Source organism: Tachypleus tridentatus, chromosome 13, assembly GCF_004210375.1.
Source record: "Tachypleus tridentatus isolate NWPU-2018 chromosome 13, ASM421037v1, whole genome shotgun sequence".
NCBI lineage: Eukaryota > Metazoa > Arthropoda > Merostomata > Xiphosura > Limulidae > Tachypleus > Tachypleus tridentatus.
The window spans coordinates 185,707,809-185,716,227 of NC_134837.1; the positions used below are offsets into that span (position 1 = coordinate 185,707,809).

Here is an 8,419-nt window from a genome sequence, read left to right on the forward strand (position 1 = left end):
TGACGTAACAGTCCGTATAAACGTAACTTTATACTAGATTCCGAACTACAAATTGGTTTGATATTAGTTTTTAATATATGTTTTTCCAAATTCTTTATTATCATTGATAATACGGTATTCTAAAATTGTTTAATGACAGTTTTGTGTCTGCTTTGTTTTTCTACGTGCCACGGAAGTGTGACTTTTGATGGAAGAAATGTACCCCTCGTAGTCTTTTAAATTACGCTTGCGACGTAGAGGGGGCCAGACCCCGTGTGAGCCGTGAAGGACATTGCAATTCGATCGTCAAGATTGTTTGTGTTTGAATTTCGCGCAAAGCTACTCTATCCGTCCTTAATTTAGCAGTGTAAGACTAGAGGGAAGGCAGCTAGTTATCACCACTCACCGCCAACTGTTGGGCTACTCTTTTACCAACGAATAGTGGGATTGACCGTAACATTATAACGCACCCACGGCTGAGAGGACGAGCATGTTTGGTGCGACGGGGATGCGAACCCGCGACCCTCAGATTACGCGTCGTACGCCTTAACCCACCTGATCATGCCGAGCCCGATCGTCAAGAAACAATACTGTGTGGATATTTGGTTTTACCAAAAGATCCACTTTTTAAAGTGATAAATTGTTTAATCTAAAAGTGTATACTGTTAAGGTTCAGGTTTCGACATCCGTGATGGGCACAGAACAGCTAGCCCATTTTGTATCTTTACAAATTATTCAGACAATTTTGATAACTTATTGGCCAATAGAACAATTTTTAATACGACATCCATTATGGATGTTCCTACTTATTCCGTTCCCTACAGCATTGAGAAATGATAGGGACGTTTGTGGGTAATACGGGTTTAATTAGAACCGAACATGATAAGGTACTTATCGCCACATTGATATACGTACTAAAATAAAATTTAAAAGTACTAAAATAACCTCTTGCTAAGAGAGAAACATTAAAGCATTTATCTGGTTTTCGTCGAACAGTTTTATTATCATAAAAAGTCGATTTGCTTTACAATTTACAAAGCTAGTTGCTATCTCTAAACAACAACCACGGTTAGTACTTACGTCATTGAACTCGCATGATGCGTCGGGAAAGCAGAGTTGCTATGGGAACGATAAGTTTTAACTTTTAAGCCAAGTGGAATTTTTTGTCACAATTGAATAATATGTGGAAGGAAATAAAATACTGGCGAATCCAGAAATTAGGAAAATAGTGTGTAAATGTACACAGGATGCGCATATTAAGTTTACTACAGGTTTTATAACTTTTACATTAATTTTCTCGTGTAATACTGACATAAACTTTCACGTACCAACAGAAATCCTAGTTACATCTTATGTTGTCATCTCTTAACGGTGGTTATACCCGTAATTACTAGTTGCATCTCATGACGTCAAGCGAAGCCAGGTTATTGATTCTTTCATTTATACAAATTAGTTTTGACAGTATATTTAGAATCACCAAATGATGTAAATACAATCATTACTTGAATAAGTAATTAATAATTGTAATACACGAATAAGCTGTGTTCTCGGCTGGATTCTCTACTTATCCATTGCCACAGAAATACTTAGGGATAGTCGACACATTATACAGTCATTATTACGGTGGCACTTTCTTGGTTTGTAAGAATCGTGAATTGAATATTGCTGAAGACAAATACAGCAGGAATTCAGATGGTTTGATTTACAGCTTTCTCTGTCATTTGATATATAGACTCTGTTAATCTCTGTAATATTTTAGTTTCAAACCGTGATGTAACATTTCTGTATGAATTTTATCCTAAACCAGGAGATGTCAAAATGTCTTTACATATCTGTGTGAGGATTCATCAGCGAATCTTTGTTATAAACATCGAACCAAATCGCAATAATTTCGACATTTCGATAAATTAAAAATAGAGTAATAAAGGTATAATTAAAACTGGAACTTCTAGTGTTTCCAGATGTAGAATGTTTTATTTTTTATCTATTTTTATGTGTCGAACTAAGAAGATACACCATTTATTTATATACAGTTGGTGATTTCGGAGATACAATAAGGAGATCTATATAAACAGGATACATTCAGAGGTAGAATTGAGCATTCTTTGGTAACAGACATGAGTTTTCGTGTTGTAGACACCAGTTACTGTTACTCATTACTTAAATCCAGTTGTTAATGAACGTAGGAAACTAGTAACACCTCATGGGTTTGTTCTTCCTCTGATTGTTGCAATTCTATATTTCTTGCTCTTAGCTTGTCATACTAGTAAACGAGTATACTGTAATTATAGCCATGAAATATGTTCCTCATATTTCAAGTACAAATCTTCCATCTAATCTTATGGCTTTCCTAATAGGAATAAATCACTTTTACAACAACGAACTGGTTGCCTCCTTTGGAACAAAGAACTAGCTGCCTTGTTTCCAGCACTGAATGTAGTTGCTTCTTTTACAAGAACGAACTGGTCGCCTCCTTTGAAATAAGGAATCTTATTGTTTCTTGATAATATAGAGAAAATATTGGGTAAATATTCTGTCACATAACCAGAAAGCAGGAACTTGGACGACAGAAATGGCATATTATTAATTAGATATCTTGATTCCAGCATCCAAACGTTGATTCGTATTCAAAATTAAGATGCTAAGTAAGTTTAATTTTGCTTTCAACTAACCTTCTTGATTCTTCAACTTTTAACTTTGTAATCAAGTAAAGAATGAATATATACTATCTTAAACTTCAAATAGTTGAAAAACAACTAATTTTACGTTTTCTGTTTCGTTTTATTTATAAAAAACTAAACATTTCTTTAGATATCCCGAATGTTGTACCTAACGTCGTATTGTTTTTGTTTTCCTTTCATGTGTAAAGAAGAGAAATATTTTGTTCTACTAGATTAAAAACAAATAGCTTTATACTGCAATATATGAGAAATAAAAAACATCTGTAACACATGAGACAATTTTAAACTTATAGTTTAAACAGATACATTCAGATTATTTGAAGACGGACCCATGCAGGATATTACTTAGCAAGTATAAAGGTTTTCATCGCTAATGGGCCTGGCATGGTCAGGTGGACAGAGATTCCACTTCCAAGCTGCGTGTCGCGGGTTCGAATTCCCGCTCCACCAAACATGCTCACCCTTTCAGCCGTGAAGGCATTATAATGTGACGATCAGTCCAACTATTCGTTGGTAAGAGTAGCCCCAGATTTGGCGATGGACGGTGATGACAAGCTGCCTTCCCTCTATTGTTTCACTGCTAAATTAGGAACGGCTAGGGCAGATATCCCACGTTTAGCTTTCTGCGAAATTCAAAACAAACAAACAAACATCGTGAATGTATTCGATTCGTGCCAACGAAAATGCGCATTTAAATCACAAGCTGGACGAGTGAAATTTCAAATGATTGACAAGAATATAACACACAAAAACGAAACTTATAAACACTTTTTGGTATCGTTCAATGAACGTGTGTCAACAGTAAAAGTTTACGAATTAAACGTTATCTGCAAGTGAGGCACAAAAAGCTAAATTATTCTCTCTCAGCATTGACTTAAAATGTATAATATCTAAAATAAATTAGGAAAATATTAAATCGTTTTACAGACGTCTTAGTTTAAACCTATGCAAAAAAGTGATGATTTTTTTTAAAAAATAAAATGGCACCACCTATAAAAAATCACATTTTTTCAAATGACAACTTTGAGTTTATACAAGCGAAAACATTTAGGTACAGAAACAGACAAAAATATATGTTAGTGTCGAAACAAGTTAAAACAGTAAATTGTTGAAAGAATTAAAACTGTATTATTTTTATTTTTAAATACACAATATGTATAAAGATATCTAAAGAATAGGGCAAATTAATTTCGAGGTATAAAAGTCATCGTTAAATTTAAACCTTGAATTTAGTCTTAACATCAAGTTTGTGGTAGACATCTTGTTTTCTCCATTTCTGTCTATCTTCTATCTAACGAATGTTTATTCGTTAAACAAACCTTACACACATTCAAAAGTGTTGGACAGTGGACGATGTGAAAGGTGAACCTGATCAGAGAAGAAGTAGCAGAAAAGTTGATATGATGGTGGGTGATATTAGCTTTCTTCCTTTGTTAGCTTTGTGTGAATATTAGCTATCTTCTCATGTATAGCTTTGTGTAAATGTGATTAGCTGCATTCCTTTGAATATCATTGTGTGAATATAATTATCTGCTTTTCCTTGTATAGGTTTGGGTGAATATGATTAGCTGCATTCCCTTAAATAGCTTTGTGTGAATATATTTATCTGCCTTCTCTTGCATACCTTTGTGTGAATAATAGCTGCCTTCCCTTGTATAGTTTAGTGTAAATATTATTAGATTCCTTCATTTGTATAGGTTTGTGTGAATACCCAAAATAATAATTAATAGGTTAAATTGATAACACAGTGGATAACTGTGAAACTCAGGACCTTAAATGTGACCATAAACTGAAACTGAAATTAATATGGCAAATCACTAATGGTGATTGAAGGAGCGAAAGGGAATAAGTAAATAAGTACGTTACGACACAAACGAAGACATAACAAATAAATATCTTACGTATAAAGTGTAAAGATGCAGGGAATAAAAGAACAGTGGGGTTAATAATAAAACATGTGCGGGCTATTTTTCTTAAAATCTGTTAAATGATCCCGAGTACAAGCACGTGAACTTCAGTTTGTCAAAGTGTTACGTCACGATAACAACGGAATGGCCCAATTGTAAATATTATTTTGTTAGTTCTCTATCGTTAACATAGTTCCTATTTTAATGGTGGACAACAGAGCGGCGGTGACAACAACGTGTTTGTACAATAACAAGTAATTAATTCTTGAAAGTTTCGGAAAAACAAATTCCATTTTCCGCAAGCTATACTGAACATGGTTAATAATTAATTTAGATACAAAAATTTATAGACGTATAATAAGTAATTAAAATAAGATAACTAAAACCCAGACCCACCACCTCGTTTTAATTAATAATTTCAAAGTCATCTCATCTAGATGATCCAATATTGAACTTTTAGTTAAAGAAACTTTCTGTTATTAATGAACTCTCAACATTAAATAATAACAACAGTTAATTATGTTCTAAACACTTGTATAATATTATTGGATATCCTGTTAGTTGTTTATATGGTTGTCTTTTAATCCACTTCATTCTCTTATTCTGTATTTTAAATTTATAAATGTTTGCACTTAATAACTTGCTGGTGATTAAATGTGTAAACTCCGAAACATCTAATAATTAAATGTTTGTAATTGAACGCACACGTGTTAAACATTCGTTATTAAATTCGTTCTGTGTTATTAAAATCTTGTTTCTCGTTCCTGTTTTATAATTAAATACTTATGAAAGTTCATAATGAGATATTATTAGTCTTAAACGTTATTATAACTTATACTGAGGTGCTTTTTATATTTTTAAGAATTCTCAACATTAACAAGTTAACCGTTGTTTCACACCTAACACGCTCACTCCTTCAGTCGTGTTAGTCAATAACACTATTTGTCGATAAACCAGTTGTCCAAGAGTTGGTTGAGATAAATACTGACAAGCTGTCATCCCTCTAGTTTTACACTGTAAAGTAGTGACTGATAGCACTCGTTTAGATTTGCGCAAAATTCAGATCAAATCAAAACAACCGTTGCATTCGTTATGTTTGACATAGATCTGTAGAGATGTGTGTGAAAATATATCAAAATATGTTACATATTTCATCACAGGTAGAGACAGACTTTCATTCTCACCAGCTTAAGATATTGCGAAAAAGAACCTTACACACATTCTCAAGACAAATGTTGGACAGTGGACGATGTGAAAGTTCAATCACACTATTTGATAAGAGCAAAAGTAGCTGGAGGGATGACATAACAGTGGGTCATATTTATTACCTGCCTTCCTTTGTTAGCTTTGTGTGAATACGATAAATTGTTCACCCTTGTTAGCTTTGTGTGATTATTAGCTGTCTTCCTTTGTATTGCTTTGTATGAATATTATTATCTACCTTCCATTATACAGCTTTGTGTGAATATAATTGTCTTTCCTTGTATAGCTCAGTGTGAATATGATTAGCTTCCTTCATTTGTATTGGTTTGTGTGAATACCCAAAATAATAATTAACAGATTAAATTGATAACACAGTGGATAACTGTGAAACTCGGAACCTAAAAGGAAATTAAAAGGGTCCAGAAAGAACTCAGGCTCTTAAAGTAAGTTACATAGGCCATGAGAGAACTCATACCCTTAAAAGAAGCTACCAAGCCCTTAAAGAAACTGCGCAGACCCTGAAATAACTTGGTCCCTTAAAGAAAGCTAAACAGACCATGAAACAACAAGTTCGCTCATTAAAACTTCACAGACTTACAGGAGGAACTCGTGTAAAAGGAAGTTTCACAGGTCTAGAATAGTACCAGAAGCAATAGATGATTTTGAATTAAATCAGAGCTTAGATATTAAAGTTGTTGAAAGAATTGCATTACCCAAGATAACTGATTTTAAATTTAGACAACACAAGAAACAAGCGCAAGAAATATTCTCGTAAAACTGTGACTTCACGTGTTTAGACTGAGACAGGTAGAATAAAAACAACGAAGATTAAATATAATTATTGAACTTTTAAAGTGGTAACACTCAGGTTTTGAAGGAAATGAAATTACAACTAAATTTTAATTTGAGAAAACAATAAATTAATTGTTGATTTTTTAAAATACAATTGCGCCACCTACAAAGAATCACATTTTCTCAAATGACAACTTTCGAGTCCATACCAACGAAAACATAGGTACAGAGGCAGACAAAAATATATGCTAGTGTCGAAACAAGTTAAAACACTAAATTGTTGAAAGAATTAAAACTGTATTATTTTTATTTTTAAATACACAATATATTTATATAAAGATATCTAAAGAGTAGGGAAAATTATTTTCGAGGTATGAAAGTCATCGTTAAATTTAACCCTTGAATTTAGTCTTAACATCAAGTTAGTGGTAGGCATCTTGTTTTCTCCATTTCTATCTATTATCTATCTAACGAATTTTTATCCCAAGTCTATCTACAACAGGTGTTGACTATATATGTGCGCTAGTACACGGTTCATACTTTTAATGTTAAAACAAAGGAAAATTACTGTTGATCAGAGGTAAATTAGATCAGTCTTTCCTGATCATGGGCAATTAATAAATCTGTCTTCTTCAGAATTAAACTAGATATACATTTCTTGATCAGGGATAAACTAAGTAAAACTGGGTACAGCTCTCGTTGAATGAAACTATACTAAATCAATCATTCTTGATCGATAAATAATGATTTTAATTTTCGTCAGTTTTAGTAGTTAATTCGATCGATAAGGCCACAGACATTCGGTATATTAAGTCCGACGTATTTATATTTCTCTACGTTAGACTTACTTACGTTATTACGTCGTTACCCAAACAGATACTTGTTGATAGGTAAACTCTTAACGCACTATTTGTTACAGATCGTTACATTTCAGTATTTAAATCCCTCAGTTTATTAGTAACTAAACTATTATTCGTGACAAAAGTAGTACAAACTTCTACTTACCTGAGATATTCTACCCCTGTCGCTCCGATGAAACAGGACTCATACAAGAAGCGAACCTTCCTCTTTCCTAACGTAAGCTACAAGACACAAATACCTTCAGCTAGCTCCTGGTTAGGTGTACTAGCAGACGATTCTACTTCTCAGCCAACGAAACCCGTCATGCAATGTGTGTGAGATCCAATGAGATTTCTCGTGTATATTCTTCGCTATATGATATGACACGTGCCACAAATATTTTTATACGAGTTATTAAAGATAATAAGCGGGTGTTGAAGGAAAGGAACAAAAAAAGAAAATTAAATCTATGGTTTGAAGAACTGAATCTGTAATCCCTAAAAAGTGTGACGAAACTTATTACAGAAAATGTTGATTCACAAGTGATTTTTGTGTGTGAAACGACTTCTATGTTACATTAGTGTTATATTATAGCAATATTTGTTAGAAGTACCTTTCCATGGTCATCCAAAGCGTTGTGTTTCAAGAATAAACAAAACCAAAACTAATAGTAACAAATATTTTTATTTCTTGCTTTTGAACTTCATATATCAAGTTCTGTTGGAGCCTACAGGAATCATAATTCTTCTCATGATTCATGGCATGCGTACTATTTCCTGACGTCACGACAATACAAATTCCAGCGTTGAACGTTCTTTATGCGATGTCATTTTAGTGGCGTAATTATCCGATAGTACCTGTTAATTACTAAAATAATTACGTAACACCGCCTGTGAAACAATGGTTTAATTATGTGTTAAAAGTTGTAAACTGTATTCACAGACGACATTTACTTATGCCTTTGTTAGAGTTAAACGTGGTTTCTTGTTCCAACATTAAAAATCTGTGTCACGCCGA

The 8,419-nt window shown here is 33.2% G+C and overlaps 1 pseudogene across 3 annotated transcripts in view; it reads right to left on the minus strand.

Moving 5' to 3' along the window:
- Positions 1-7,693, minus strand: part of LOC143236716 (allatostatin-A receptor pseudogene) — a 47,118-nt pseudogene extending 39,425 nt beyond the window's left edge. For 2 of the 3 annotated variants that reach the window (XR_013019723.1, XR_013019724.1), the window contains exon 1: positions 7,568-7,693. The product of XR_013019723.1 is annotated as an allatostatin-A receptor pseudogene, transcript variant X1 (transcript). Of the gene's footprint in view, positions 1-2,945; positions 3,284-7,567 lie in introns of those variants that run through there. The other variant, XR_013019725.1, reaches the window with a different exon arrangement.
- Between the last annotated feature and the right edge of the window lie 726 nt (positions 7,694-8,419).